At 43.1% G+C, this 13,532-nt stretch overlaps 1 protein-coding gene across 4 annotated transcripts in view; it reads right to left on the bottom strand.

The window, feature by feature from the left end:
- The window catches only part of LOC119165924 (ATP-binding cassette sub-family C member 2), a 1,429,043-nt gene that overhangs the window by 730,027 nt on the left and 685,484 nt on the right, over window positions 1-13,532 (bottom strand). The gene's annotated exons all lie outside the window — the stretch shown is intronic.

Below are 13,532 nucleotides of genomic sequence, written 5' to 3'. Positions count from 1 at the left end.
TAACTAACAGGGGAGAATTGAAGCATTCGAACAGCTTGGCCGAACGAAGAATTGCTGTGCGTTAGGTGAACTCGGTGCAGGAAATGCTTTTTACCTTGTAATACATGTCAAAGATGTATACACAAGGTTTTTTGTATAGAGATGACATCCAGTGGGAGACATCCTGCTTCTGCTACAGTTCCCAATGCTGATGATCTCTTCGGGAGTCCTAGACATATTCGTAGGCAGCTGTTGCGTGCGACTTTCAAAATTCTCTTATTTGCTGGAGATAATCTGTGAAGCACCGGTAGACAATAGCGTAATGTTCCTTCAATGCATGCTTTCCGAAGCAGTACCATTGAGCGGCAGCTACAAGCTCATCGTGTTCCAGCCATGAATTTGAGGAGTTGAGTGGCTGCTGCTATTCTAGTTCGAAGTTTCTTCACCTGAGAAGACCAGGAAAGATTTTTGTCGATGATTATTGCAAAAATTTTTGAGACCGTACATAGCTCAGCGGCCGTCCACCGAGGAGTAGTGCATATTTGCTCATTTTCTTTCTCGTGAAAGCAATGTCTGTGCTTTTTTTCTAGTGAAAGGTGCTTGCCTCGGTGCGCTATATATGTGGAGATGTTCTGTAAAGTTTTTTTAAGTCGCTGTTCACTGAAGTAACCTGACCTTGAAGCGCTCCAGGTGCAGATGTCATCAGCCTCAATTGTGACGTGTACTCCTCGATGAATTGATTTTTTTATGTGTCTCAGGGTAAGGTTCAAAATGAGCGGGCTGAGCACAATACCGTGGGGTACACTCTGCTCTACTGTATAGAACTGTGTGAGACCAATTGGAGTGCTCATTTATATTTTTCGCTCTTCTAGATAGCTCTCAATCCTTTGGTATAGATTCTCTCCTAGGCCAAGATCGTCCATGGTTGCACAAATGACATGGTGAAAGACAGAGCCGAAAGCTGCCTTGATGTCAAGGAATACGGCTGTCGGGATTCGCCTTGCGGAAAGGTTCTTTTCAAGGGAAGAGACAAGTGCGATGACATTGCCGATAGGCGACCTGCTTGGCGGAACCCATTAATTTCTCGCGTAAACTCGTTGTGGCTTTCTAGGAACCATGTCAATCGTTTATGAATCATTTGCTTCAGAAGTTTGCCAACGCAACTCAGTAGGGTGACAGGCCGGAAAGAGGTGAAGCTTGTTGGCTGCATACCAGCTTTCAAAATGGGCTTTATTCACGAGTACATCCACGAGAAACTATAATATTCTAAAAGACGAAGTAGGAACGCGTGGGGTAGCTTTGCAATTGCTTCTTAGATTACTTCGTCATGGCCAGGGGATGCGCGTCTGTTTGACGCACCGATAGCATTGTTCAATTCCTCCATTCTGAAAGGTATATCTGGCGCTGACACTGCAACCCGTGTGTTGGCAGGCTGGTTACCTGCAGATGAGGTCCAAAGCGTTGAATTTGTTGATAGTGTTGCGCAATATCCTTCTGAGAGCTCTTTGAGGGATTTTTGTTCGTGCAGGAAGATTGCGGCGAAAGGGTGAAGCTGTTGGGGTGGTATGCGCATGCTTATAAAAACCCGCCAGATTTTCGACACAGGTTGACGGACATCTAATGTTGAGCAAAAGTCACGCCATCTTTGCCAGCTACAAGTATCCAGGTAGCGCCGAATATGACGCTGTGTCCGTCGGCAGGCTCGGAGGTCTTTAAACTCTTTGTGCACAGAACTTTCAGTTCAGCTCGCCTGCGAATAGCACACAGTCTTTAAACTCTTCATCATTTGACATAAATCTGTCGTTTTTTAGTTGAAACGTGTGTGGATTCTTTTAGGCAATGAGCCATCATAGCAAGTAATTCATCTTCCTTTGTAGCGGCAGTGATTCCCTTTTCTACTGCGTCTTTGTACGCATTCAAACTGTGCATCTCATGAGGGTTTCCTTTGATGTCATATTTGCTCCAGCAGCTGATATCTTGTTTGGGTAGTGATCACTCTTATGCGTTTCCAAGTCGGTGCACCAGTCAAAGTTGCGAGTGACTGAACTTTTTATGAAGGTCACGTCGATGCTGCGGGTAGTCGTGGTGCCTCGTAGGAAGGTGATGCTGCCGTCATTTAGAGGTTCAATTCAATGTTTTGAGAGCAGCTTTGCAAGCTTAGCTCCTCGAAAACAAGTGTGTGATCTGCCCCAAATGTGATTGTGGGCATTGAAGTCTCCACAAATGTTGTACGGGGAAAGTGTCCTTGAAATCAAGTTTTCAAGCCTTCAAGCGTCGAATGGCCTGCCTGGTTCCAGGTATGCTCTGATGAGAGTGTATTTCTCTTTACCTATTATTGTTATGGCACACACATATTCGTTGTCGCAGTGGGGCACGATGTTGATCGGGTAGGCTGGAATGTCTATACGAAAGCCGATGAGTAATTTGCTGATACCGTCAGGTCGCTTTAAGTGATGAAAATAGTAATCGTTCATTCCAAAATTTGGGTCGACGCGTGATTCAGAAATGACGATGAATGGGAATCGATATTCTCGCACCAGTCGCCGGAAGTCTGAGAGCTTCGAGCGAAGGCCGTGAGCGTTCCACTAAAATATAATGCATGTGTGGAATATTCTGTGAATAATCAGTTTAGGTGAAGATGTCGTTGGGGAAGCTATGGTTACTAGTGCGAGCGTAAGAAGTCGACACCAACGGTGATATCGTAAGAATTGCTTCTACCTCTGGGATATTTCTTTACGAAGGATTTGCGCGGACAACGGCTTGAAGAGCTGCGAACAGCATCGGAATCAGTATGCGTGCAAAGTGTTGGTCTGTGTTTACGCGTTGTTGCCCTTTGCAGATCCCCTTGTCATGTTGCGGTAGCGGAGACTGGTGACGACTGTACTTGACCAATGAATCTTGTGACACGCCTTGTGGTGATTTTGAAAAATGCGATGTGCTAGTCGGCTCCACGTTCGTTTTTCGTCACATAAGCGTACGTGTCACCAAGTGCCTTAGGGCTTTGTGGTGATCTTTCCTGGGACAAGTCTTTCATATTCACGAATACAACTTCTGGATTAGGCATTGAATCATTGCGCCTAGCTGGTTTTCCTCGTGCTTACTCCAACGAGCATGCCAGTGTAGCAGCCTTCTTTCTAACGCACCCTCCATACGAAGCAAGGTGGGGACCACCGCAGTTAGCATATTTAGGTTGCGCTCTTGAGGTACACTCATTGTGCGAATGAGGACCAGTACATACTTTGCAGCGCACTGTTCCATATCAATGTCTCGATATATGACCATGCCTCTGGCATTTGTAACACTGTGAAGTGACCCCGAAGTACTCGGCCACCGGGTAGCTACAGAACCTAAGCGTAACTCGTTTAGGTAATGGTGAATCCTTGGCGAATGGCAAAATAACAGATCGACGACGCACCTCTTTCACCTTGCCGCCATCTTCGAGTGTGTAAGTGGTGAGTCTTCTTGCCGACACAACGCCCTGATCCCGTCTAAAGTATTGTAAGTCTTCATTTGAGTAACTCAGAGGGACATGTTGTATTTTACCATAGTTCGCTGTGTACGAGTATGGGACGCGGGCTTCCACGGGTACGCCTGCTAATTCAGTTACCGTTATTAGGCGGTTGGCGGCTGCCAGGGTCGACACTGTGACCATCAGGCTTCCGTCTTTGTTGAGGCGAAGGCTAAGAACTTTCTCTTGAGCCGATGTTACAACGACTAATGCGACAGTGTTAGGGTTGACTTTCCGTAAGCTTCCTCCATCTTTGGTAGGCCGGAAGAACACAGGGATGCCAGTACCACTTTTTTTCTTGTAGGATACAACTGTTAAAGATGTCTGGTCCATATGGTCTGTATTTTGATCTGAAGGATTGGAGCCGTCTTGCTCCTCCCGTAGTCTCTTGTTCGCAGGGCCATAGGTTGTAGTTCCGTCTACAGAGGCTACAGGAGTAGTAGTGGCCGCCGCTGCCATAGAAGCGGCGTCGAGTGCATCTGGCAGCGATGTTCCATGCCGTGGCGGGTAAGGCACAGGCCGCCCAGAAGTCCATTTGACGGGCTTTTCCGGGTGGGCGGAGACCTTCAGGTTGTCACGGTGTGAGTACGAAACACAAAAAAGTAATACGAACTGTTAGACTGGAAAAAATAGCGAAAAATAACGAACAGAACTAATACAGGCAGTGCTTCAGAACATCGTCGTCTTCTTCCCCTCCCCCTCCCCCTCTGTATTAGAAATATTGTGCACTCCTGCCAAATATTTGTGCTAACGAGTTCAATTAGTTTTGAAAATCAGTTCTAAATGTGCAGCGGCAGTAAAAATTTTGCGGAACGCGGGAACGCGTGTCAAACAGCATCGCAGCGCAGTCTGACGGGTGCCTGCGAAGCTTGAGAGCACGCACGGAGCATGTGCACTTTTTATTTACCCGCCAGCCTGATCTATCGCTCTGTTCGACAGCGGGCGCACTTAAATGTGAGAAGAAGCTCAAGGTGTCACTCTTGCTGTCGCCACAGAAACACGAAGCGAATTTATCGACATAAAAACATGATGACGTAGAAAACTCGGGCATTTTGCCCGAGTTTTCTACGTCATCATTGCAGCGGCCGATCGATGATGTGGTAATTAGCGAAGAGGGTGTCCTAAATTTTTTACTTAATATAAATACAAGAAAAACCCCCGCCCCTGATGGTATACCAAACGAATTTCTGTACAGATACGCTGAATGGGCGGCTCGCTTCCTTACAAAAATATTTCAGTCGTCCCTGCGCAGTGGCTCTTTCCCACTAGCGTTCACAAAAGTGGCTCCTCACGGGACGAGCGCAACTACCGTCCTATTTCGCTTATCAGTACATGTTCAAAGATACTCGAGCACATTGTTAACAAACACCTGATGTCCTATCTTGATACGCACAATCTATTATTTTCGAAGCAGCATGGCTTCCGCCGAGGCTTATCTACAACTACACAGTTAATCGAATTTGTTCATGATCTTTCAAAAACAATCAATTTGCGTGGTCAAACTGATGTGGTATATTTGGATTTCGCAAAGGCATTTGATAAAGTGTCGCACTCAAAGCTCCTGTTTAAAATTGACAAAACGTTTCAAAATAATCACTTGACAAAATGGTTTTCATCCTATCTCAGCTGCCGTCAGCAGTTTGTTCAAATAAAAAATGAACAGTCTAGAGCAGTTGCAGTTAATTCCGGAGTTCCCCAGGGGAGCGTGCTGGGTCCCCTTTTATTTTTGTTATATATAAATGACCTACCAAACCGGGTTACGGTCCCGATAAGGTTGTTTGCCGATGACTGTGTTGTTTATAGCAGAATCGAGACTGAACATGACCAAGGTAATCTAAACAACAATCTTCAAAGAATAAAGGATTGGTGCGAAGAATGGCAAATGAGTTTGAACACAGAAAAAACAGTCTTTATGACTATAACTAGAAAGAAAGCACCTCTAGATTACAACTACCAGATTGGCAATGCTTTCCTTAAGCGTGTACAAAACTATAAATATCTTGGGTTATGGTTCACGCCCGACCTCCGGTGGAACACTCATATTGATAATGTATGCTCCAGGGCTACCAAGGCACTGTATAGCCTTAGACGTAACCTTTATACCGCCCCATCTGATATAAAGTGTCTTGCTTACAAAACCCTGGTCAGACCTATTATCGAATATTCTAAAATTGTCTGAGACCCTTACACAAAGACAAACTGCAATAAAATAGCAAAAATACAGCGACTTGGTGCGAGATTTATTTTTAATAAATATCGCCGACATCATTCACCTACTGAACTTTGTAAAAAAGCTGGACTGGATAGTCCTGAACTTAGGACGAGGATTGAGCGTCTGAAATTCCTCTACCAGTTAATTCATAATCATTTTAAACTAAACTATTCATATTACTTCCAGGTCAACACACAAGAACACTCCAGACATCGCCATAATATGTACATACCACCCCTAGTCCCACGTAACGATTGCTTTAAGTTTAGTTACTTTCCACGTGCTATTGAAGATTGGAATATGCTGCCAGAGTCTATAATTGGTTGTTCCTCGCTTACATCATTTGAACAGAATCTCAAACGTTTATTTCCTGAATAACGGTGATGTGCGTCTGTACTTTTTGTTGGTTGCATGAGACTGCAGTAGTTGTGTTTCAAATTTTCAGCGCGGTGCAAAAGTGCCGCCTCAAATGCGTCATGTGCTGTTCTGCGCGTATGTATTGCATTGCATGTGTGTACCATTTCTTGTTATGTATAACTTCGAGTTGCTGCTCACAATAATACCGAGAAATTATCTCGAGACCTGTACGGTACTTCTTTTTCGCGAATAATTGTTTGTACTTCCACCCTGTAACGGCCCACTTGGGCTAACAGTATAAATAAATGAAATGAAATGAAATGAAATTTGTATTGAGGATTCTTGGCGCGTGCTGCATTATACCCATTAGTCGCAGACGCTCCACGATAATGAAAACGTGCATACGGCGTCAGTTTTTTGAAAATAGCCTCTACGATAAGGGTACTCAACAGATTTATCTCGTGAAAGACATGTGCGTTGGAATTTCGTGTGGTGTTCTGTGGAAGTGTCTGGAACTAAAGCTCCGAATGCGCCGTGTACCACCGAGCACTGCCACTACAAATTACTTCTTCTCTAGATATCATCGCTTGGTGTTTGCGCGGTGCCAGAAGTGACATCTCGCGCTTCTTTTCACGTTACGGTTTGCTCGCTATTGAAGGGAGAAAACAAGCAGGCTGACACACACACAAAAAAAGGGCGCGCGTGCGCAGTGCGCTCTCTCGAGCTTCGCAGGCAGCCGTCAGATTGCGCCATGTTGCTGTTTGACACGCGCTGTCATGGCCCGGGAGCTTTTGACCACTATTGTATGCTCAAGGTCTCTTTGCTATTCAGAGAAAAACAGCATGGATAAGCTATTTATTATGAACTCGTAAAATTTGAGTGTACCCGAACGCAAAGTTATGAAAAGTGTTTGTAGTGTTGTGTTTTTATTGATTTTCTGAAGAATGGATCGTGGAAAGTAGCTGGGGTTCTCAGCATACATTACTATCTTGCTGGCTCTAAATTTTCTCTGTTTGGATTTAAATGAAATTCTTCGCCTAATAACTACGTATACGAACACTTACGATGTTTGGAAAAGAGAAAGTGTGTGATTTTGAGAAGGACAAAGTGTCTTAATGCACACCTTCTAAACGCAGAAGCTACAGGAAACGTTACTAGAATAAACTCAGTTTCACAGCTCTGCATCTCCGCCAGCGAAGGAAGGTAAGCCGAACGGCAGTGGCGAGAACTAGCAGCGCTGCAGTCTGATCTTGCGTAGAGTTACGGTATATGCTACCTTTAGGTAGCGGAGTTGCGCCAATGTACACAATCTTGGGTTTAAAAGTCTTGCAGGAAAGCCACTCACTAGCCGCGTAGGAGAAGCGCTGGCGCTTCAGAGTACTGGCGTTTTTTTTTTATTTTTTCGCTTTTTTAACTTTTTATGAGGGCCAACGCTGGGCAGGGAGCGTTGAAGCTATGGCAAGGCAAAGGCAACCAGAAAGAAACAAAAACTTATATCTACAACGTATGTACAGAACGTGGACAAGAAAGCCACCGACGCTAGATGCGCCGGCCTTTTACAGGCGCCGAGACGCTGAAGGAGGAGGGGGATGCACCACCATTGAGAAGCGTCCAGCGTTTCTGTGGAACGCGCCGAGTGTCTGTAAAAGACGTCGTCGTCGGAGTGTTTGCTTCTCCGAAGTGAATTTGAACCGCCTATCACCACGTGATAGCGCGCGACCAATAGCATTGCTGTAATCGTGAAAAGCCGTGTGAGCGGCGCCCGAAAACAGTGGCGCAACCCTGCTACCTAATGGTAGCATATAGAGTAACTCTAATCTTGCGCTACTGTCGACGCATCGTGTGCTGTGGTGGCGTACTGCGGTGGTTTGCTGCACTGTTCGTCGCGCTGGCTTCTTTGTTGTACTGATATCGATCTTTAACATTATGTGCTTCCAGTCGCGTACCCAGAAATTCCGCACATATTGCTTTTAGTTCACCAATTTTCACACTACGTGGCTTACAGACCTGTAACTTTCAAAACTGGTGCGATGAGTCAACGTATGCTGCGCGGCAGACAAAGTGGCCAAACATTAAAAAAAGCAGCTCGATGTCGCTGATCGCCCCCGAGAGCGAACCATTATCGGCACTCGCTTGATAAGCGCAGGTCGTATGACGAGTAGTCCGTTGCTTGCTCGATTGTGAATCCATTGTTTTTTTCAATGAATTCTTGCGCACAACTCATTTGGCTGTGCTTGAAAAACTCTCATTTTGAAAGAGAGTAAGTACTGCCTGTTCTTGTCATCTATTTCAAGATATTTTGTTTGGTTGTATAGTCAGTGACGCAGGTTCCTCGAGTAAAGTTAGGAAGTCCTTTTGTCACTGTTGTTTTTGCAATCTGCAAAAGCTAATTTCAAAAAATTTATCCGCCTATTCGATGGCGATGCCTCTTTGAGAATATGCAAAAACAAGTCTTAGGTTGCTAATATTTTTTTGTCGCCCCATAGCAAGTTCTTCTTATTATTTTTTTGTGCTATAGCATGAAGGCAACTTGCCGTGCCTGATTTCCTGCCAGTGGCAATCTATTTGAGAGCTCAGAAAGAAGTAGAAATAAAGGTCCAAACTAATTAGGAAACAAATTTTTTTTATTTTCTTGCAAATAGGTGCATTTTAAATAGGACGCTTTAATTTAAATAACGTTATCTAGAGCCAAGAACAAAAGCCATGCGAAATCAAGTATTTCAATTAATGCATGACATGCTGTACAGCTAGCTCGTCTTCACCTTTTTTTTCTAACTGTTCGTGGAAGAGTAATGAAACGAATTATCTTTGTTTCATTATGACTGCAATACGCAACCATGTGCTTCTACCGAGTATGCGACCGTCAGTTGTGGTGATTTAGCGGTTACAGTCCTCGTGTACTGACCAAAAAGCCGTGTGTTTGACCCCGGCCATGGAGGTCATATGTGGGTGGAGGCAAAATGGTGGAAGTGCGTATACTGTGCGATGTCAGTGCATGTTGAAGAGCACCAGATGAGAGAAATTTACGGAGTCCAACACGATGTCACCCCTCATATTTATGTCGTGGTTTCAGGGTGTAACGTTTCAGATTACATTTAAATATACACAACCATAAAACACGCCTGTTTGTTTCAATAGCTATGTGGACTGCACATTGATTGATATGAGGAGTTTAATGTCTCAAAACCACCATATGAATAGGAAAGATGCCGTAGTGGAGGGCTCTGGAAATTTCGACGTGATCTGCGCAGCAGCGTCAGGTCTTGGTTGGAGACCCGGCTCTTTCGGCCAAGAACGCGAGTAAGCAAGTTTCAAGATATATCGCTCGTCAGGCTTTCATGCTGCTACAAGTGTAATTGTTTCTTGAAGCGCCTAGCTCAAGAACAGCGTAGTGAGATCTTTATACGTGGTAATGGTTATGAAAGGCTCCTTCTAAGACCTATTGAAGAGATAGTGCTAAAGAGCCAGGTGGTGGAAATTGCCGGAGCCCTCCACTATGGCGTCTCTCATAATCTTATGGTGGTTTTGGGACGTTAAACCCAACACATCAATAAAATCATCAGTGTTAAAGAGCTCCTTTCACAGAAATTGTCGTGTCAGCGTCATTGGTTGTGAGAGAAAAATCATCTTGTGCATGACCGAGAATTCAAGCAAGATGCAAATGAATTATAAAACATTGAAAATTCGAGGAGGATCAAACCCAGACCGTTTGCATAGTAAGTGGTTGTTCTATCACACTGTGTCGTGTCTGCTGCTCAACATAGTGAAAACAACTCCCTTTCTGCTAGGAAACACACGCATCCTGTGCTTCGCGTTACAATAAGAAATATTGCAGTGATAATTCGTGGTTTAAGCATACATTGCTATCACGTGTCCGAACATGTAAATAAAACGCTCACCTGGTTAATCCTACAATCTATTAACGCGTTTCGCTGAACGCAACAAACGTTTATTGATTCACTCACTCGCTCAGAACATGTGATAATCATAAATACTTCATAATTTAAAACCTCTCATGCACTACAAAAAGCACACACATTACTGCGCCTATTCTTTTAAGGCCCTGTATTGGGTGCATAGCTTGTTCGAAATGATTTCATACACTAAGAGTTTGAAGCACGCACTAGGGATGGGATATCGCTATGACGTTATATTTTTAAAGGCGAAACTTAAGTATCCCCTAATTTACCGTTATTCCTTGCTTGACGAGCTTATTGGTGAGTTTTTAAAGCAGCCACTAAATGTGAAATTCAATATTTTACGCTGGTGCCATTCTACGCTTCTGCGATGGAACATTATACGCATTAAGGGGCTCCTCACAGTATACCGCGTTCTTAAAGTTTAGTTTTACAAGCAGTTTTAATCATTGGCATGGCTGTGTTGTAGAAAGAAGACCTTTTTTTGTGCAGAAGTACTGCGCACAATTCAACCACGAGCTGAATAATAATTGTGATTGTTTATTTGCATCTATCTTCACAGACCGCCAATGCGTCTATCATGGCAGATCCCCAAACCAGCGCCGACACCACATTTTCTCTACAGATCACCCTTTTTTGGTATATCTGACCCTACATAAATATTCACGTGCCGCTCCAAAACACAAAGTTGGTGTAATAACTTTAGTACAGCATGCATCGTTCCCGTTAATGGCGCTTCTATTAACACTATACTCACTTTTTTTAAAGAATGTGTGGCTCACGTAGTAATAATGCTAGTACTAGTGATGATAATTATAATGTTATTATTATTATTATTATTATTATTATTATTATTATTATTATTATTATTATTATTATTATTATTATTACTGCAAATGAAAGTAATGACAATAATAAGTGTATCATTTTCATATGATTATTGTAGTGCTGTTGTTGTTGCTGTAGAAATGTTTATTGAATTCTGGAGTAGAGATCAGCCAGTAGCTTGAACAAAGACTCTAATAAACGGATCTTGCAGGCGAACGAGCAGCGCCATCGAGCAATGCATGGTATAGACAGACCTGCCCTATCACAGGAGATGATGACTCACTATAGCGTTCGTTCCTCTTCAATTCATTATTATTAATCGTGAAATCTAGAAGTGACGCAATTGAGTGAGTGCAGAAATCATTGATAAGCATTTACAACCATTTTTTTGCGAGGAAGCCTCCAGATCTCGTTCCAACACTGCCAGATTATTATCATTGCCGCCATTCGACAGCCGACGAAGTCTTGCGGACTTTTTGTTTCTTTACAAACTAGTTCATGGCATAATACGCTGCCCTTTGCTTCTCAGTTGAGTAACTTTTATGATTCCGCATAAGTTAACCAGAGAGAATCGACCATTTGATGTACCTGCCAACTTCTTTCAACACTACGCTGCGCACAAAATTTGAAGTCTAAATAATGTTACCTTTCATGACCCTGATGTTTTTCGCATTCCTCTGTCATTGTTTTTATCTTGGCATTGGACTGTCATGGGATGGTTTTTGACAAAGTGCAGATCGTTCACCTATTGGTTTTTTAGGAAGTCTTTCACATAGTTGTGTGTATTACCTTCATTTAAACTGCCATTTTATGATTATCGTCTTGTCTGTTATTCTTCCCATTCTACGCTCATTTGTTCTTGTCCGTGCGTGGCTGCTCATTTTATATTTTTCTGTAGACATTATTGTATTGTGTACTGATTTATTTTTGCGTGTGCCTGCACAATCACCCTGTAGTTGTTCCTGGGCACAATGAGTCAATTATTATTGTCATTCACAATATTAGTATAGCAAACTGGAGTCATTATTTCAACAGTTTGATTGGTCTTTTCATATTGCTACTGGATCTCCTGGTGACTGCTTGATATAATCAGCACAAAATGACGTAGTCTGAAAAACTCTTGCACTCGTACTGGAAGGGCTAAGCAGAGACGTAGTCACAGCTGCCTGTCCCCAGATAACTTTTAAGCAATTTCCGAGAAAGATTTGCTTAGAAAACGAATGAAACGCTCTCCAGGTAATGCAGAAATCGGTATCAACTGCAGAATCGCAAGGAATAAAGTGGTTGCCCTCAAGCGATCGAAAAAACGACAACATTTTCACCATCAGCTTCAGTTTTCTGCCAGAAACCTGGTGCGGATGTGGCTACTGATAAACCACTTTCGTGCTAATTTATATGCGGGGTTTGACGTCCCTAAACCTCTATATGATTATGAGAGACGCCGTAGTAGAGGGCTCAGAAAATTTCGACCACCTGGGGTTCTTTACCGTGCACCTTAATCCGAGCACACGGGCCTACAACAATTCTGCCTACAACAGAAATGCAGCTGGCGCATCCGGGATTCGATCGCGCCGAGCATATGCAGGTCAGCAGCCGAGTACCTTAGCCAATAGACCACCGTGGCGGGTTAGTGCCAGCAGGCCGCACTGGTTTAAATAAATCAATACCCGCCTCTGCTTTCCTATCAACTTAAAGAACAGACGAATTCGTTTGAATAGTTTCTGGTTTCAAACGGCAGAAACCAGCAGGCATTGAAAGTATCCCTGTATCTTTTCTGCTGTGGTATTTCGGCGCATTACCAGATATCTTGTTTTTTATGCTTAAAGGATTCTTTGAGACAGCTTCTTTGCCAGCATATTTAAAAACAGCAAGTGTAAAGCCACTTGATAATGAGGGACCTGAAGATATGCTGACAGTTATCAACGTATATCAGCTAAGCCTATCTTGTCCGAAATTGTTGAGAAATTTTATTGTTATGCATGGCTACATTTCCAGAAAAAATTATTTTGCTCATTTCAAATCACCAGTTTTGTTTTGTCGCAGGTTGAGGTATTACTGATCTAATTCAAAAATTTTCCGATGAACTGCATGATGTTTTAGAACATCGTATGTTTGCTTGTGCGTTATTTTTGGATATCTCTAAAGCATTCGACCACATAAACATTTTTATCCTGCGTGAAAAATATACTTTCTTGGATTCAGAGGTCCTTTCTACGACCTTTTCAAAAATTATCTTTCTGACCGCTTCCAAGTAGTTCAAATTGACAATCGGTTGGCTTTCGGCTACCGGCTTGCCTTTACAGCTGGTCTGCCACAATGATTCATTTATCTCCTTTTTTGTTTAGATTATTCATGAATGATTTCACTACTGCTGTTCCAAAATGCTTCGCATTTCAGTACGCAGACGACACTGTTCTTTTAACCAAACATAGCTGGTGCAATAAGGCGTTGTCACTACTACAAGAAAGTGTTCATGATGCTGAGGCATGATTTGCTAATTGCATGATGATTGATTTGCATGATGATGAGGCATGATTTGCTGATTAATGCTTGGTGATTATTAAGAAAAAACAAACTAATTCGCTTAAACAATCTGCTGAAAGCAATAGTAGGAATGGCACCTTTACTTATTCATTCCCGTGATAGCACTTCTTGTAAGTGTACTCCCATTGAATATGTTAATTTTGTGAAATATCTTGTTGGGTTATTCGATAGTGATCTGACTTCGATT

The sequence above is a fragment of the Rhipicephalus microplus genome, unplaced genomic scaffold (genome assembly GCF_043290135.1).
Source record: "Rhipicephalus microplus isolate Deutch F79 unplaced genomic scaffold, USDA_Rmic scaffold_13, whole genome shotgun sequence".
Taxonomy (NCBI): domain Eukaryota; kingdom Metazoa; phylum Arthropoda; class Arachnida; order Ixodida; family Ixodidae; genus Rhipicephalus; species Rhipicephalus microplus.
This window is presented reverse-complemented; position numbering and strand designations above follow the sequence as displayed.